Source organism: Miscanthus floridulus, chromosome 1 (assembly GCF_019320115.1).
Source record: "Miscanthus floridulus cultivar M001 chromosome 1, ASM1932011v1, whole genome shotgun sequence".
NCBI lineage: Eukaryota > Viridiplantae > Streptophyta > Magnoliopsida > Poales > Poaceae > Miscanthus > Miscanthus floridulus.
This window is the reverse complement of record NC_089580.1, coordinates 92,142,864-92,163,134: the sequence shown is the minus strand read 5'-3', so window position 1 is coordinate 92,163,134 and position 20,271 is coordinate 92,142,864. Positions and strand designations below refer to the sequence as shown.

The window sequence follows — 20,271 nt, the reverse complement described above, 5'->3', positions numbered from 1 at the left end:
ATCGATTTTCCGTTGTTTACCGTTGTGCGAGATGCTGGATTTTTCTTAGTGCAGTGGAAAATATTGTTTCCATGTATTGAGGATACTGGCAGGATTGCAAGAGCTAAACAAAATACTGTTCGGGTCTGCGTGTTGCTGAAGCCGATACTATAATAGTGCTAAATTTTCAGTGTCTCTTTTGTGGGTATAATTAGAGACTGTTTGTAATGCGAGAGGAATTGTGGCACAGTTTGGTGGGTAGTAATTCTTCCTACGCTTTAAACGGGCACCGTTGCCTTGGATTCTGGTTCTGGGGAGATAGATAGATCCAAATTCCTCCTCGAAGAGAATGCGGTGCTCCATCTCCATTGTGCTCAGTCAGGCCAGAAGAATAGGAATCCACAACGACAATGGTGGTAAACATGGTGAGGGCCACACCGTCCTTGTGGCTTGTGCCGATGCAAAGGTGGCTGCATTTGCACGAGCGCCAATTATTTGTACGCTTCCCACCAACCGCACTGGCTGGCTGAGCTAAAGTGCTCAACTAAACTGACTGCGCCGTCCTCGTGTCGTCTGTCGAGTGGCAAGTGGCATTACCTCTGCATTGTCTGTCCTCTTGTTGCCAAACCTCGCCGGCTCAACTCGGCCACCCCCAAAACCCGTACCACTACTTCGACTTCGACTGCGGCAGCGGCGGCGGCGTAGAAAGCACCAAAGAAGCCAGGATGCCTCCTTGCGCTCTCACCGTCGACTCCCTAAACCCAAAGGTCGGTTGCTGCCTGCCTGCCATCTCTATTTTGGCCCCCAAATATAATGCCGGCCGGTCTGATGACCACGTTCGAGTCCCTGTCCCCCTTAATGTTATGCAGGTGCTGGCGCTCGCGGATCACCTCGGCAACGACGCCATTGCCCGCCGCGCGCAGGTACGTCATTGATCCAGAGATGCAGGTGTAGTCTGGCCCGGGTTTCGTTTCGTTTTCTTCTACTACTACCTATCGATCCAGGTATGCATGTCACTGTAGATCCCATCGTCACCATGTCATGGTCTCTCGCTGTAAAAGATCACCAGCTTTGCATTTTGCCTCACCTCAATTAAAACCATGTGGGTGTGACCATGACCACACAAATTACCTGATACAGTCCTCTTTCTTGATTTACAGTGTATCCAAAATGAGATAGAAACAAAACCAGGGTCACACCCTTTCGACGAGGTATGTTATTTATGATGACTGATGAGAATAATCTCATTTGTCCCTACATTTGGGATTTCATTCACATCTACTGCCTTCTAACCTCACCATTTTTTCTCAAGACTGAACTTTTCCATGTCTTCTGCTAGATAATCTATTGCAGCCTCAGCAATCCACAATCCATGGGACAGCAGCCAAACAAGTTTTTTCGAGAGGTGCCTGATTATTGTTCGCCATAATTGTACTACTTATATTATATATATACAGTATTTCTCATCTCTTCATCACACCCTCTTATAAAGATTTTCTTTTTCTTTTTTTTCCAGGTTCTTGCCTTGTGCGACTATCCCCATCTTCTAGAACAGAGTGAAACTAATTCCTTGTTCAGGTAAAACATGAACACAACTAATAAGTATATGGTGCACCAGAAGTTGTATGGGATTCCTTGCTAATCCCTGATGTTGCAGCTCTGATGCAATAGCAAGGGCACGGGAGATTCTAGACCTCTTTCCTGGGAGAGCAACAGGAGGATATAGTCACTGTCAGGCATGATTCTACACCGTCTTCAGACATGCAGAAACGCCCTCCTGTGTTTTCATTTCTATAATGCAGAATTATGCTACCTCTGTCCCAAAATAACTACCTTTTCTGGCTATCCACCTGGACCAAGTAAGAAAACAGTTACTTTGGGGTAATTGTATTTTGCTAAACTGAAATATTTTGACTCATAGGGTATTGAAGGACTGCGCGATATAATCGCTGCTGGAATAGCCTCTCGAGATAATTTCCCATGTAACGCAGAGGACATTTTCCTGACAGATGGAGCAGCTCCACCGGTACCTTTTCATTTCATCATGCAGAGTCCAGGCACTTTGAATGATAATTGGAGAAGCCTTTTTCTTCTGCTAGTTGTTGGCCATCATGATATAATATTTGCATTTAGTTACTTACAATGCTTGTGGTTGTGAAAAAATAAAATAATTACTGTCAGAAACCTCAAAGCCTAGATACTCTATCCTGTTGAGAAAAGATAAATATACCGCCATACAGGGAAAATTAATGATTTGTTTCAATAACAAAAAAGAAAACATAAAGCTGTCCTTTTGTTATGTTATACTCATCTCCACCCCCCCCCCCCCCCCCCCCCCCCCCCCCCCCCCCCCCCTCCCTTTCAGCTTCATCTTTGCCACTAATAGATGAGTGATAAATAGTAGTTTCTTTATTTAAAGTAAAGCACCCAGTAGAAGTGGATCATGTGATGAGATTATTCACAATGAAGACCACACGTGCAGGATATAAGGACTTGAACTAAGCCTAAAAGTGCTCGAGTCTTGTGGTGAGCTTCTTTTCTTCTTCGCAGTGAAGATGGTTTGCTTCTTTTCAAACAGGTACACATGATGATGCATCTACTGATACGGGATCAAAAAGATGGTATCCTCTGCCCAATTCCATCACATTCCTTGTACACAAGTTATATGGTTCTCCAGGGCGCTACTCTTGTATGTACTGCAGTTACCAGAAATAGAAAAAAAAAGCTACAGCAGTTACTAATTACTATGCCATACCAATTTTTTTGTGAGCAAAACATATCTACTTTCTCAGGTGCCATATTACCTTGACGAATCCAGAGGCTGGGGAGTGAGCATGTCAGATCTGAAGAAGCAGCTGGATGGTTCCCGATCAATGGGTGTCGTTGTGAGGGGACTTGTGGTTATAAATCCAGGCAACCCTACTGGACATGTATATCTACTGATCACTGACTCGTGATTTTGATTTCTATATAATAGTTCAAATGTGATTATGTTCTTCATAGGTACTTGTGGAGGAAAATCAGCGTGAAATTGTGGATTTCTGTAGGAATGAAGACCTTGTTCTTCTAGCAGATGAGGTAAAGTTTTGTTGTATCTTCCTAGTCGTAGCTTAATTGAATCTTTGTGTCATTTTCAAATGCATCCCGATGAAACCTTGTTTTCTAGGTTTATCAAGAAAATATTTACACAGATGAAAAGAAATTTCACTCTTTCAAGAAGATAGCACGGTCCATGGGGTACGGCGAAGGAGACATATCTTTAGTGTCCTTCCATTCGGTTTCTAATGGTAACTGATATTGACTACTTCCTTTCTTTCCTACTCCCTATTCTAGTATTATTCTACTGATTCTATCATTTTTAAAAAAGATGAAGCATAAATAAAATTTAAAATCTCTTGTTTTTTAAATTTGTTAGGAATTTTTGCCTTGAACATCGAAAACTTTAGGATGATTGATAACATAAATATGCATACTATTACGTGAATACAGTTAGTTGAACTTAATGACAAATAAGTGGTGTAATTTAAGCTATTACTTCAATGTATGTAAATGAGAACCTATCCATCCAAAAAATGGGAACATGGTTTGATGAATAACTGTTTCTTGTATAAATTGTTTGCGTGTAGTAGTCTAGACTCCTGGATGGTGATGGCATACACTAAAGGTTTTTCATCAACTTGAAACAACTTATTCTTCGTGGTCAGGATATTATGGTGAATGTGGGAGAAGGGGAGGCTACATGGAAGTCACTGGCTTTAATTCTGAAGTAAAGAAACAAGTGTACAAAGTTGCATCCCTAAGCTCATGCTCCAACATCTCTGGCCAGATCCTCATGAGCCTAGTCATGAACCCACCACGGGTCAGAAAATGAAACGTATCTCCTTGTCTATTGATTTGCCAGCTTTACCAACGATGATAAGTCACCTTTTTTTTTTCAGGTTGGAGATGAGTCATACACCGCTTATCAGGCAGAAAGAGATAGCATCCTGTCATCTTTTGCTCGCTGTGCAGAGGTTGTTTTAGTATATTTTTTATTCAGTCGTGTCATCTCTGATTTTACTATTGCACAGCAACAAAAGATGCAACATTGAAATCAGAGGTATTGTATTCTTCCACTGTTGTTTTAGGCCATGGTATGCACATTTAACCGGCTGGAAGGGGTAACTTGTAGCAAGGCTGAAGGAGCAATGTTTGTATTCCCTTCAGTTCGTCTTCCAAAGAAGGCAATTGCAGCTGCTGAGGAAAGTAACACACAGCCAGATGCCTTCTATGCTCTCCGCCTTCTTGAAACCACAGGGATTGTTGTTGTGCCTGGTTCTGTTTTTGGACAAGTGAGTGCTTTGCGATCATGTTGAAGGCACAGTGAACTGAGTTATTTTATTGCAGTATAAATTATAAAACAAAATTTTCCACATTTCTTTTGGTATTCTAATATGGTGTTCCTCTGTTATGTTCTGAAGATACATGGCACATGGCATTTCAGATGCACAGTCCTGCCACAGGAAGAGAAGTTACCACTAATCATCTCCCGTTTTATGGCGTTTCATGAAGTGTTCATGGAAGAATTTCGCGACTAACAGTCTCCAACTTTTTTTTTTCTATTTGTATTGTTGCACAACTTAATACTGTACTTTTGTAAGTGCATGATTCCTGTATGAAACTGTTTGAGTTTTTCATTTTTGTTGTGTCTGTTACAGCCATTTTAGTCCAACACAATTAATTTTAATCTTTTTTTACAAAATAGAACCAACATAAAAAAAATTGCACGTCGTTTCCTGCAGGCCGCAGCTCATCATTCTCATGTAATATAATGATAAAATCCTATTGTTACAGATTTTCACCTAGAACACATCGACTTTTGTTTCAGTGTACTGTAATCCCGAGGTCGAGAGAATCGGTGGAAGCAAGTTGGAAGTCATTGTCTCAGACCTAAACAAAAACAAACCAAAATATTTTTACCCAATAATAATGCTACGAGAGTTAGACACGGAATTGGCCAGTTGCTACTGATTATCTGTCAATGTCACAGCTGACAACTGCACTTAAAATAATCTATGCAGCCCAATCACAATCGTTGCCACGCCTTTCATTGACCTAAAATCCATGTTTATTTAGTACAATATCCTCCACCACCCTCACCACTAATGGCCATTTCCATGACATCAGCGCCATGATTATGATTACCTGTATGGTTCCTGCAAGGCTTCTCCTACCCCCATCATCCACGGCTGCCATGTCCTTGAGGTGCTACTGCTACTCATCTAGTGTAACCATCGTTCCGAGGAGGAAGACCTCGAGGACGACGATGATAAGAGCCTCCATCTCCATGGATGACTGCTCAAGTTCTGAGTCCAAGAAAAAATCCAACTCTGTCAGCTTCACCGGCAAGGTCAACAAGGCATATACCAATTTTTCGTTACCAGACGTGGCCTAGCTCCATCTGAAACATCTCTCTTCTTTTCTGATCTGGAACTGTTAGTTAAGCTTTGCACTGTAAATAGACAGAATTGCATGCTTTGATTTCTGTTATGCATGCGCACTAGCACCGAATCCTGTGGTTGCCGTGCGCTTAGGGGAAGTGGCCGAGAATAGCTCGCCATGACTCAAGTGATCGGGAGTGGACGACGTCGCACGCGTGGGGATGGACGCGCTACCAGGCGACGTGCAGTCGGCCTCCGAGAGCTCCGCTCTCTCTGTATTTTTCATACAATAAAAGGAGAACTCAAGATCAGAAAACGTGCGGCTTTTGGCAGTGGCCGGAGAGGTACAAGCAGAAGGGGACCGAGTCTGGCCGCGGCGGTTCGAGTGCTGGAGGCTGGGGCAAGCGCCGCAGCAAGCCGCGCGGTCGCGGCGGCGGCAACACCAGCAACGCATGTGGCGGTGCGAGCTCGGGTCGCGCTGGCCTGACGATGAGTGCAAACGCTGTGGCAAGAAAGGCCATTGGCCCAAAATTGCCGTGGCAAACTCAAGGAGGAGCAGGCCCATGTGGCCCATGAAGACGAGCCCACACTGAAGTTTGCCTATGGGACCGAGGAGGATGCGTCGTCCACTCCGCTTCTTTCGACTCAGACACCGCCGTCGCTCCCCAACACCGCCGTCGCCGCCGATGCCCCCCTCCCCCGACACCGCACCAGGTCAAGCTGATGGAGGCGAAAGTGTTCGCCGCTTTCAACGTGGCGGAGGACTGGGACCCGAAGCGCTGGGTCCTAGACACCGGGGCTACAAACCACATGACGGGATCTCGCAGCGCCTTCTCCGACCTCGACACCGACATCGTCGGCACGGTGTGGTTCAGCAATGGATCCGTCGTCAAGATCGAGGGCCGCGACACCATCCTCTTCGCCTGCAAGAACGGGGAGCACCGCACCCTCGCCAACGCCTACTTCATCCTCCGCCTCACCACGAACATCATTAGTGTCGGCCAGCTCGACGACGTGGGGTTCCAGGTACTCGTCGAGGGAGGAGTGATGCGGATCCGTGATGAGGAGCACCGCCTGCTCGCCAAAGTCCACCGGAGCCCAAGCTGGCTCTACATGCTCGACGTCGACATCGCACGGCTGGTGTGCTTCGCGGCGCACGCCAAGGAGGGCACATGGCTCTGGCATACCTAAATCGGGCACGTCAATTTCAGCGTGCTCAGGAAGATGGGGCGTGAGGAGCTCATCCGTGGCATGCCCCTGCTGGACCACGTCGACCAAGTCTACGACGTGTGCCTCACCGGCAAGCACCGACGGACGCTGTTCCCGCAGCGTGCGCTCTCACATTCCACCGAGGTGCTACAGCTGCTGCACGGGGACATTTGTGGGCCCATCTCGCCACCGACGCCTTGCAGCAACCGCTACTTCCTTCTACTCGTCGACGACTACTCGCGGTACATGTGGATCGCGCTGCTGCCCTCTAAGGACGCCGCGTCCGCGGCGATCAAGCACATTCAGGCGGCGACGGAGCGCAAGACTGGGAAGTTGTTTCGTGCACTCTGCACAGACGATTTTTTTAAATTTTAACACTTTTTGGAAACTAATTTTAAATCTAACATGATTGGGTTTTTTTAAACTAACACTTTTGGCCACGCCTATTGCCCTAGCGCGGCCAAATGCCTGTGCCGCGCCATGCATGGTGGCGCGGCAGCGGACTAACGTGGCGACGACCGGAATCATGACCAGTGACGTGGCAGGGCTCTGCAGCGCCACCGATCTTGGCGCAGCACGGCAGTGCCGCGCCACCTATTTTGGCGCGGCACTGTCGCGCCCTGATCCGTGGCGCGGCAGAGTCAAATAAAACCCCCGCGGCCAGTCCCGCTGCCCGAGCAGCAAGGCCGCCTGGCCGCCGCGCCCGTGTCCACCCGCGCTAGCCCGCCGCCGAGCACGTCGGCCGCCGAGCCACGAATACCGGCAGCCCGCCCCCACCCGGCCCTCCATTGCCGCCTCCCTCCCTTCCCTTCGATTCTCCGGCCGCCTCCCTCCCTCCTCGTCCTCGTTCAAGATAATGACACACATTTTATTTTCGTTTGAATGGTGGATAGGATATTATGAATGGGAGTTAAGGTTAGAAGAAAAATTATGTTTAGGAACTATGGTCTACGGTTTGAAGGAAGATATTAGTTTGATTTTGTCAATGTTAAGGTTAATTATTTAGTTAGAAGTATGTTTACCATGTATTTTTTTGTTGCTATAATTGTCGGTTATATTATTTTAGTTGCATTGCAAATGATTATATTTTACATTAATTTGTGTTGTTTTGATTTATGTTTAATTTGAATCATTTTATTAGATGGAAGACATGTTTTGAGAGCAGTTATGGCGAAAACAGGGTCGTCCTAGAGAATTGTACGCCGATGAGTCTAGCAAAGATGCCCCCGTCCCTTCTGAACTCCCTGTCCCTAACTGTGACTGTGGTCGTCCGGCTGACGTGTTTCAATCGAGATATCCGAACACAGCGGCTCGTTGCTTCTATACATGTAGTTGTTTTAATGTAAGTAATTGTTTCCGTATATTTTTTTTCTTCATTTGTATTACTAGGTTACTAATATTTTATTGGAATTTTGTTGTGTAGGCCCATGAGAGGTGTTTTTTCTTTCAGTGGATCGATGGTGTAGACAAGTTTGACCCCAGCTACCTCCTTTTTGACGTTTGGTGGAGATGGCGACATCCACAAGAGCACTTCGAGCGGTGGGTTCCACCTCTCCCTAACCCCCTCCAATGACGGCTAAGGAGAAGCACTTAGCCGTAGTTAGACAACTCGAGGAACTTCCTCTATGTCATTGCGGAGACCGAGCCGTGATAAATCCTAACAATACGTTGGAGTTTGTATGTCCAAATAAGCATGAAGTAAGTGCAAAGTGTATGTGTTGAAATGTTGAGCAATATGTGTCATGTACTAATGTCACGTTATTTAGGTCTATTCAATGATGAAGTGTCGTTTCAAGGAGTGGTTGTATGGTCCTAAGAACAAATGGCCCGAAGAACCTCCAAAAGCAAAGCAAAAGAAGAAAGAAAGGTTAATTTACAAAGCACCGCTAGTCAAGTGCGAATATGGTGTTAAATCCAACTACGGTCTAGTCCTTTTGGAGCTTGGAATAGGCCATTATTGTGGCCATATGATTGACTATGATGAGGTTGGTTATTTTTGTGGTAACCATGAAATTATATTTTTTGTTTTTTTTGCTAAGACATATATGATATAATTTATCATTTGGATAGATCACTAGGAAATGCAGGTGGGAATGTTATGATGGTCAAGCTAAGTTTTTGGATGAACTGAAGGGGAAGCAAGTAATTGCACGAAAGAGGGGATATGGACCTAACTACGTCAACCTTTTCGTTAAACATCACAAAGACAAGATGCGTGAGTTTGCTAGACAGCGCGGTATTTGTAACCCGATCGACGTTGGACTTGTCAAATGGGGATTGGAGAGACAGATGACATTAGAGGAGGAGAGTGCAAGAAAGGAGGCAAGGGAGGAGACAAGAGTACAGATGCAGGTCTTGAACGAGCATGTTGTTTCATTATGTGCCAGTGAGTGCTTAGAAGCATTTTTTTTGTTGCCTGATTTTAAATGTAATATAGTCGCATTGCTAACTGATTGCATTTTATACATGAAGGGATTGGATGCAGCGAGGACCATGTTGCAGAGGTGGCTCGGGTAGGGTACGAGAAAAAGAAGTTAGATGAGCACAGAAAGTGAGCTGGTCGCACCGTTGAATCACCGATTGTGTTGTCTAATGAGGGGGACGAGGATGAGGATGACACTGCCAGACTTAGCGAGCTCATCGCTCTAGCAGAGGCGGGCTTGCAGGCGGATGAGGTTGAAGACGACACTAGTAGACTGAGCGAGCTCATTGCTCTAGCAGAGATGGGCTTGTAGGCAGAGGAGGCTGAGGATGACACTGGCAGACTGAGCGAGCTCATCGCTCTAGCAGAGGTGGGCTTACAGGCGGAGGAGGATGACGACGCGTTCTTCACTCAGGTCGCAGAGGCTACAGATGAAGCGAAGGCCGCTTACTATAGGCGAAAGGCAGATCAGGGCAATGCAGGTGAGCCTAGCCACAACAATAGGGTTATGGTTGAGGATTGGTACTCAGACGATGAATTGCTTACTCAGTATGTTTCTGACTGAGGGTTTTTGATTGCGCCGTCTGTTAGTTTCATGCTTTATTAATGATCAATGTAGCTATGTAGTAGAAATTCCATTGTGTTGTCTTATATTCCATTTGAACTACTGATGTATTGTACCCATATATCATGTACTCGGATTACCCATGATCGATCTTAAGTGATCACATCTGTTTGTATCATGCGTTCAAAATTTCTAAAACGAACGTAATTGGGTGAAATTATCTCGAATACAACGCCTTAGCCCACTGGTTCTACCGTGCCATAGCCTAGGTTTTGCCGTGTCAGAGTCCACAGCACGTCAGTGATGCGCCATAGACCACGGCGCGGGAGTGACGTGGATAGGCAACATCCAGCTTCAATTGAGTTGTTGTCGGTGCTGTACAAGTGCTGCCACGACCATGTGCAAGTTGAAACGAACATGAAGCAAATAAATGGACGACAAGTTGCCACATAACATTTTTATTGATTTATGAGTCTGCAAGTTTTCGACGACAATATTTGTTTGACATAAGTTCGATGTAATGAACTAAGTCCCAGGAATATAAGGATCCCTCGAACGCCTCTTGGAAACCTCGTCGTCCGGTGGAAGAAGGGGGTCGTCGTACTCCACCTCAAGAAGGGGTATAGCTGGTGTGGTGTGGGAGAGGCCATCCTATTACAAATTGATAAACAAAGGGTTAGAGTATTCAAATTAACAATATTCAGATTAACATTATGTAGCATTGCAAAATTTAAACTACTTGTTATGCAATACGAACACAATATGAAATCACTTGCTGCCTTCGTCTTCTATGTCGGCTAGCCTTATGACCAGATTATTTGCAAACGGAGCAAAGATTCCTACCATGGGTCTCATTGAAGTCTCCCCGCCGTACATGTCTTCATCGTACCCTCTCATAGTGTCCATATCCCCCTTGAGTCGCTTCTTCTTCCTCCTACCCTTCCCTACCTTCATTAGATTCGGAAGCGGTACGTAGTCATAACCATTATAAGGTGGCCACTGTGATGGGTCAAGGTATGGCTCGAAGCTCATCTCCCAAATACTAACGGTGTTCGAACGAAGATACAAGGGTGACATATATGGTAGATCCTCATAGTTGTAACCGCGAACCCTGTAGGCCATGATCATATGAGAGCAAGGGGCATGCATGATCTGAGGGACATTGCAACTGCACTCTACCTTTTCAAAATCAACTTGGTAGTTTCATCCACCATAACGTTTGTCGCCCAAGCTTGTGCCACCCTTGCCCCATACACTAAAGATATGGCAGCGGGGTCGATACGGCTCGGCGGTGTGCTGCTTGGCCAATTCCTTGGCCTCCTTCAAATGTTCAGCTCCGGCCTTTCCAAAATGCCCTTGCTCAGCTATATTCCTCTACGCAAGTTCCCACCTCTTCACAAAATATTTGTTGCAGTTATGAAAGGAGAACTCAATAATTCTAGACATAGGCAATGATCGAACTCCTGTGAATACACGGTTGAAGGACTCTGAGGAGTTAGTGGTCATGATGCCATACCTAAAATCCCCCTCGTCATATGCTAACACCCACTGAGCCTTCTGTTCTATCTGCGCCTCTAACCAGACCTTTCCCACTGCATTTACCATCTTGTTTAGTTCTCTCTTTGTCTCCTTAAACTGGTGCTCTATACGTACACAACATAGAGCCTTTACCTTGTCACATACCTCCTGCTTCCGCTGATGTCGCCATAAATTAGCGGCAAAGTGTCTCATGCACCATCTATGTACTAGAGGCGGGAACCCATCTATATGCTCAACGGCAGCATTAAGAAGCACTGTGTGATGGTCCGAGATCAAACATATAGTGCCAGTTGGGCCAAGCACTTGCACACGTAGAAGCCGCATGAACCATGACCACGATTCATTGTTCTCTCCCTCTGCCAAAGCAAAAGCCATGAGTACTATCTGGTCCTTGGGATCAACCGCAACAACCATCATCAAGGTGCCCCTATACTTTCCTATCAGGAAAGTGCCATCAACAAGTACGACTGGCCGACAAAACTGGAATGCATGTTCTGTTTGCGTGAATGACCAGAACACACGATAGAGGACATGCCTCAATGGGTCCCAAAAAAACATCCCTCCAGTGTCCACAAACCATTTCAAGCTAGGGTTGTAGTAATGCATTGCACATAAGATGTGGGGCACCCTGTTGTATGCTTCCAAGTACCCCATCGAATCGCCAGAGCAATTTGCTTAGCACGCCAAGCCTTTCTATACGTCACATCGTACTTAACGAATCTAGATATGGACTATTGTAAAGAAGACACTGAGATGTCATTATTGTCATCAACGAGCCCTAATATACGATGGGCAAGGTAATGTGCAATGAGCTATTGATGATTTTTCTTCCCCCTATTGTCTAGGCAAGTGTGGGGTTCGACAACTTTAGTTATCCTCCACTTGCCATCACTTAAGGCCTACCATCACTCTATCTCTTTCGTGCATTTAACCTCCACATACAACCGTTTTTGCATATCACGTGGTACCTCAACTCCTGGCCTGAATGAGTGGCGGTGTATGGCGTATGGTGGTACACAGCATAGTCATGAAGGAAGAGTTTCATCTCTGACATTGCGTTGAATATCATCCCCTTTCTAAGGGTTTCTTTCTCATAGTTGTACAATAAATTCCTACACATCTGGAGACCAGTGTCACAAACTGCCATATCTGTCATGCTGACATCCCTATAGTTCGAAATGCCCCTGAAAGGTACGTTCTTGGACCTTAGTTGCTCAAGCTCAGTCGCTGTGTAAGGTGGTCATGGAACATACTGCTGCGCTTCGCTAATTCTAGCCCATGAATCATTAGGTGTATCATCTGCAGCCAAATCTATGACTAGTCTACCCTAAGCCTGGACATCATGCAAAACCTCAGTTGGTACTGGTAATGACATAGTATGAACCGGTACTGGCATGGCATCAGTCGGTGTTGGCATAGCATCTGTACCTCCTTGGTCATCATTAGAATCGTCTGAATCACTGCTAACTACATCACCAATCCTGTCTTCCTCTTCCCGTTCGAAATCATTCACATCGAAGTCATTGCTTATACAACCTACTGCAGTTGAATAAAACTGCTCCTGTGTCAACTGACCATCCAAATCTATGTTATCCTGAGTTGCTTCCCCTTCAACCCCTAATTCTTGGTCATTGCCTCCAAAACCATCAATGGATGGGTCATCCTGAACACCATGTATCCTGTACCCATTCTCCACCACCACCTCAGCCATGGGCACATTGAAACCTTGGAGAACCCTAATGTAGCGGGACCAGTGAGCAGGGTCGCGCAAGGGCATGAGGACATAGTGTGCCCTAGTCTTTCCAGTATCAAACCTCCCCTTCAGTGTGAAATCACTGCCAAACTTTGCATTTAAACAGACACAAAGGTCGTTGAAGCTAGGAGGTTTATCAAACCATTCCAATTCTTCTTCCATATCCTCAAACATACCATCTTCTCTCCTAACACTTCCTCCATATAAAACTCTAACACAACAATCCATCTGCAAAAGCATTTCAAGAAACTTCATCAAGTCATCGAAATCATCGTATGTAGTGTCCATAGTAATATTAATACATATTCTAACTATAACTATACTAACTAATCTAATATTAACATCTATACAAGGCTAACTACAACAACTAATTAGACTAAATCCAATGTATAACTAGACTCAATAATTGTACTAACTAAACTACCTAACTTTACTACCTATACTAACTTACTATATTACCTATACTAACTAAACTAACTAACTTTACTAACTATACTAATTATAATTTAATAATTTTACTAACTTTATTAACTATACTAACTATATTAGGGGAGTACCTCGCTGCAGCACGCTAGACCGGGCCAGAAGACGCGGGCGTAGGCCTCAGCGGGCAGCCGCCGTGCGTGGCCGGAGGGGGTGGCGTGCTGGCCGTGCCGTGCTCAGACGTGGCTGGCTGGGTGGCGTGGGCGGACGCGGCCACGAGGGCCGCCGTGCTCAGTGGTGGGCTGACATGACCGGACGCAGGCACGGCGGCCAGGCGTCCTTGCTGCGCTGCTCGAGCAATGGCGGCTACTCGGCCACTAGCGGACGCGGGACGCGGTGGGGGTTTTATTCGGCTCTGCCGTGCCACGGATCAGGGCACGGCAGTGCCGCGCCAAGATCGGTGGTGCGGCAGAGCCCTGCCACGTCACCAGTCAGCGATTTCGATCATCGTAGTGCCACCATGCATGGCGCGACACAGGCATTTGGCCGCGCCATGGCAATAGGCGTGGCCAAAAGTGTTAGTTTAAAAAAAAACCTGACCGTGTTAGATTTAAAATTAGTTTCCAAAAAGTGTTAAAATAAAAAAAATTGCACGGACCAAGGAGGAGAGTTCCTGGCATAGGACTTTGAGGAGTACTGCACCGAGCTAGGTATGCGTCGCGAGCACACGATGCCATATCCCCCTCAGCAAAATGGTGTCATCGAGCGGCGCAATCAGACTGTGGTTAGCACCGTCGGAGTATGCAGAAGGCGAAGAAGCTCCCAGGCATGTTCTGGGGAGAGGCAATCACCACGGCTATCTATCTGCTCAACCGCTCATCATCCAAGAGCATCGGCGGCAAGACCCCCTACTAGCTCTGGATTGGTAGTGCTCCCAACGTCCATCATGTGGACCTTTGGCTACGTGGCGCACATGAAGCTGATGGCGCCAAATCAAAAGAAGCTTGATGATCGGAGCCGCCGCACCATCTTCGTCGGGGTACGAGGCGGGTGTTGACAGTCATTAATACCAATTATAAACCATCAACATAACCTACATTTATACTTAATTCCATCACCAAACATAGGAATAGGGGTTTAAACTAATGGATTCCACAAGTTTTGGTACATATTTGTATGCAGGAGGATTTATCTAGAAAACAGCTTCCGAGACCAGTGTCGTACACTACAAACAAGCAAACCGACGACAACAAGTGATTCGACTCACGAAAACTGTGAAAGACAACTCTAGAAGGTTCCAGAGGACACCACGTCGAAGCTTGGGCCAAATGGCCACAATAGTGGGCCGGCTGGCCCACTAGGGAGGCCGCCCGACCTACCACGGAGCCCACTTGCCCTCCGCCACCTCGTACTCCTTCCTATGATCTACACCATTGATTTTAAGGCGGTTTTAGGTCGATTCATCCCACGGTGATCGGGGAGTTGACACGGATCGATGACATGGCGATTCCTTATCCCCTACTCCACCTTGATTCATTGCCCCTTACTCCACCTCGGCCTATATATAGTAGCCCCTACCCCCCTCCCTAGAGCCATCTGGGAAACCCTAATTCATATCTCTCAATTAGATCAACACAAACCAGGAGGAGATCTAGAGCTCAACAATGTACTAGATTAGTAGCTTGGGGGTGAGGGTCAAGTTGGGCTCATGCTCAAGTTCTGAATCTAGTCTTGGAGGCTCGACAAAGCCTTGTATCTTCACTTCTACATCTTGTAAGACTTACTATCAATTCATCATATTCTTATCTATATGGCTATATTTACTTTGAATATAAATCTTGCTTAGTTGAGGTTATCATTACTTTTATGTGTAGGTTCATAGAGCGTTTAGCCTACTATAGTTTATCGATTGGGCTAAGTAGCCGAGTCTCGTGTAAGCATGGTGCTTATACGACGCTCTGCCTATGAGTACACCCTGTTCTCTAGTTATGTGGTAGCAGCGGGTGGTGACAGTCTCGTCTATCCTTTGTAGTCCATGCAGAATTGAACATGTTCTTAAATTGTAGGACTGTAGTCGCGTCAGTAGAGTTATCTATTATGGGTGCTCTATTGTCTAAGCGGCGTCCCGAAGTGCACAAGAGTATAGTTAGTCTTAGCTATAGTCGGGTATATATATACTTTGATCCTGTAATAAGAATATCATAGGAATCTACCTCACCCATTGTTCTCCTGAGTTGACTAGTTATTTATCTTAGTGATATATCCCCTAAGTGTTTTTATGCATAAATCCTATCATTACCTTTACCCCTTACTCTAGCTATGCAGGTATGTTGATGGATAGATATTTCTTATTTACTCAATAAGTCTTCACTCCATTGTTTTCTTGTGGTAAAATATAAATAATGATACCTGGAATACTCCTGGTAAAATGCTACAATGGTATTCTGTGCATTTGTGGAATTCTTCATATTCTATTTGCACTTATAAATACCAACAGCGGGCTCTAAGGTCTCATCAGCCGTGACGTCTTCCTTGATGAGGGCACCCAGTGGGACTGGACAGGCAAATTCCCTGATGCTGTTAACGACTTCACCGTCGAGGAGGGCACCATAGGATTGCCTGAGGTGGTGACCGTGACTTCATCAACTATGTCGTCTGTAGGAGCGTCGGCATCCAGCTCGACATTGCCCACGCTAACGCCACCGCCCCCATCGCCCTTCCACGACGTCGCGCAGCAGACTCCAAGGACCCTAGCACAAGCTGCTGGGAAGGGGGTGGAGTTCGCCATGCCCCTGGGCACTGGGGAAGCTGATTTGGATGCTAACCATGATGATGATGCACCGCTCCGGTTCCGCAAGGTGGACAATGTGCTGGGCTCTACTTCAGTGCCTGGCCTAGCACAGCGGGAGCTGGAGGAGCACCTGCTGCTGGCCAGCGACGTCGAGCCGACCTACTTCGCCAAGGTGCAAAAGCACGAGTGCTGGCACCACGCTGTGCTCGACAAGATGACAGCGATCGAGGCGAATGGTACATGGGAGCTCGTCGACCCTCCGCCACGTTCCCGACCCATTGGCCTCAAATGGGTCTACAATGCGAAGAAAGACGCAGTTGGGATCATCTCCAAGTATAAAGCCCGGCTGGTCACGAAAGGCTATGTGCAGTGGGAAGAAGTCGACTTTGATGAGGTGTTCGCACCTGTGGCACGCCTGGAGTCTGTGCGGCTTTTCCTTGCGCACGCCTCGAACGAGGGCTGGGCTGTCCATCACATGGATGTCAAATCAGCCTTCCTCAACGGTGAGCTGCAGGAGGTCTACGTCGAGCAGCCACTGGGCTTCGTCCTCAAGGGGCAAGAAGGCAAGGTGTTGCATCTTGTCAAGGCGCTATACTGGCTTCGTCAAGCTCCCCGCGCCTGTTATGCGAAGCTGGACAGCTTGCTGCTCAGGCTTGGCTTCCGGCGTAGCGACTCCGAGCATGCTGTGTACCTGTGCGTCGAGGGCGCACACTGTCTCATCGTGGGCGTGTACGTCAATGATCTTGTGATCACCGGCGGCAACACGGGTGACATCGACGAGTTCAAGTCGCAGATGAAGGCCACATTTCAGATGAGGGATCTGGGGCTGCTGCACTACTATCTCGACCTGGAGGTGACTCAATCGGCAGACGACATCACCTTGGGCCAGAGCGCCTACGCGGCGAAGATTCTCTAGAACACTGGGCTGGCTGGATGCAACCCCAGCTACATACCCATGGAGTCGCGCCTCAAGCTGAGCAAGAAGAGCACCGCACCCGCCGTTGACACAATGGCGTACAGGAGCATCGTTGGCTCGCTGCGGTACCTGATGAACACCAAGCCAGACTTGGCCTACTTGGTGGGCTATGTGAGCCGGTTCATGGAGAAGTCGACCACAGAGCACCTGACAGCCATGAAGAGGGTGCTGAGATACATCTCTGGCACTCTGGACTACGGCTGCTACTACACAAGGGAGGAGAAGGACGCACATCTCGTGGGCTTCAGCGACAGTGATCATGCCGGGGACATCGACACCCGCAGGAGCACTTCCGGTGTCCTCTACCTCCTCGGCAAGAACGTCATCACCCTGTAGAGCCAAAAGCAGAAGGTCGTGGCCCTGTCCTCATGCGAAGCTGAGTACATCGCAGGGACTACCGTTGCCTGCCAGGGTGTATGGCTGACGCGCCTCCTGTCTGAGCTGAAAGGCAAGAGGGAAGGCGCGGTGAAGATCTACATCGACAGTCAGTCCGCCATCCAGCTGAGTAAGAATCATGTCTTTCACGATCGCAACAAGCATATAGATACAAGATACCACTTCATTTGCGAGTGCATCGAGGAAGGCAGGGTATGTGTCACCTCCATTGGCACCACTGAGCAGCTGGCGGACATCATGACGAAGGCGCTGGCGCGGGAACGCTTTTGTGAACTACGCGCCAAGTTTGGCCTCGTCAAGCTCAAGCAGAAGTGCAAGGCTTAGGAGAAGATTTGTTAGTTAAGCTTTGCACTGTAAATAGATAGACTTGCATGCTTTTGATTTCTATTATGCATGCGCACTAGCACTGAATCCTGTGGTTGCCGTGCGCTTAGGGGAAGTGGCCGAGAATAGCTCGCCATGACTTGAGTTATTGGGAGTGGATGACATCGCACGCGTGGGGATGGACGCGCTACCTAGAGACGTGCAGTCGGCCTCCGAGAGCTCCTCTCTCTCTCTCTATTTTTCCTACAATAAAAGGAGAACTCAAGATTAGAAAACGCTGCGGCTTTTGGCAGCACCAAATTATTGTGTCCTTTGTTCAGTGTTCGCGTGTGTGGGTGTGTAGTTCATCTTCTCTGGCGAGACTGAGAGTTCGCCGGCGTCGTTCATCGCCGCCCCAGGCCTAACAGGAACTTTATCTTTCAGGTTTATGAGGACAAGAACATGGGAATCCTCTGCTACACCGATGAGAACGGTGAATTGATGTGTGAAGGCCTAGACGAAGGCCCCAGGCTGACCCGCCAGGACATGGAGAAACTCAATATGGAGAAGTAAGTCACGTTCAAGATTTGATCTGTCTTGCATCCTGTGAACGTACAGTAGAGGATGCAATAACTGACCGCATAATGCTTTTGCTGTGATGTGATTAATCAGAAAAAAACGAAGAACCAAGAAGAACAGAGGCAGAGGACAGCGCCTACAGTGGGTAGGATCGACTGGACCAGCCTCCAGGCTGCTGTTAGCATGGGGAAGAACTGAAGGATCTTTGTGTTCAGTACCATGGTGTGTTTGTTTGCTTGCTTTGTAGTAGTGGTTTAATAAGGATCTTTGTGTGTAGGATAGGATTGCAGGAGAGAGGAGGAGCTGATCTAGCTGGCCAGTTCTGTCTCTTATGGATAAGAGGAAGTATACTCAGAATAGTGTGGGATTTTACTTTAGCTTCAGTTTCAGTACCATGTAACAATAAAGGAACAATGGAACACTCTTGCTCGTTCGCTTGTCATGTCGCTAGACTGCAAGAAGATTCAAGAGAGCCAATCAAGCTACTACTTTTGAGAGGCACGAAGATATCCGGCGACGAGTTGCACGTTTGGGAACCACACGACCCTTCTTGAGGATTCATACATGATATCACTACTGGAAGATTGGGAATCCACCACGACTTTCTCTTTGTTTGTTAGGTTGTTATTCGATCTTGTTCATTGGTCATCGTTTGTGGAGCTCCATCACTACTATTTTTTAAGACCTCTCTGTTGGTTGCTTGGTTGTTGTATAGGGAACTAAGGCCGCTGCCTGGCCTAGGCTCCTCTCGCTGGGTAATGTTGCTTGGTCGTTACTTGTGGAGTTGTGGCGGCTACTCTCTCATCATAGACTCTCTGCTTGTTCTTGTGGTGTTGTGGTTGCAGCTGACCCATAGTGGTCCTTTAACTTTTTCCTAGTCATCAGCTCGTGAAAACGTAGGACCTTTCATTGTTGTTGCTTGGTGTTCACGCATTGTTATGGCTTATGGTTCATCCTTTAACGTTTGTCATTGTAGTTTGTCTGAGGGCTAGGTTGCAGGGTTGCACTTAGTTCTTTGTCAAGTGAGAGAGGAGGTTTCTGGTTATAGGCTTGCTTCTCTAGTTTGTGGGTCACTCTTAGTAGATCACTACTAAAAAAAAAGTTCATAGCAACGGGACCATTTTTTTTAGGGACGGCTGGTGATGGAGCCACCCCTACAGTGGGTGTGCTCGAGGCCCACGAGACCAGCCGCCCCTACAAATGGCATAGTAGGGGCGGCTGGTGATACGAGCCACCCCTACAAATGAGTCGATTTGTAGGGGCGGCTCACTCACCAGCCGCCTCTAGTGTTGCGATTTGTAGGGGCGGCTCAATCACCAGCCGCCCCTACAAATGCCCCACGTATAAAAACTTTCTCCTCGGGTCACTCATTCTAACCCGTGAAAAAGGTAGGGATGTCTTGGACACCTCCCAAAAATTGCTTTACTAAGGGGAAATGTTTTGGTCTCAAATCCTTTGATGGAGAGGTTGTAGAAGGTAAGAAAATGATATTCCACATTTTTTTGAAGTTTTAATGGTTGGTTAGTGAGTAATTAGAGTTTTGCTTCTCTCTTATATGGTGCTTAGCTACTTATGAAGCAAATTAGACCTAAGTTTTGAATGTACTAGGGTAAATTAGGTAGGGGAACAAGTTCATACCCTTGTTTGGTCCATGTTTGTTGATTTTAGTGAACAATTAGTTAGTTTTATAGATGTTTTATGTGTATGTAGATCTAGATCTAGATCTAGGGTTTGTTTTTTTATTAATTTTGTTTTTGTAAATTTATGTTTGATGAAATTGGACTAGGGTTTGCATGAAAGATATTGGGTAAAATATTAATTGTTACTAATTAATGTCTTTGAAATTGTTTATTGTAATCAACAAATATATATTTTAATTATTTATGGATAAATAGGCCATTAATTAATTTTCCTGT

The 20,271-nt window shown here is 46.6% G+C and overlaps 2 pseudogenes; both read left to right on the top strand.

The window, feature by feature from the left end:
• The first annotated feature begins 545 nt into the window (after positions 1–545).
• On the top strand, positions 546–4,662 carry LOC136489593 (alanine aminotransferase 2-like; annotated as a pseudogene).
• Positions 4,663–5,160: 498 nt separating this feature from the next.
• On the top strand, positions 5,161–19,063 carry LOC136489583 (uncharacterized; annotated as a pseudogene).
• Positions 19,064–20,271: the final 1,208 nt, after the last annotated feature.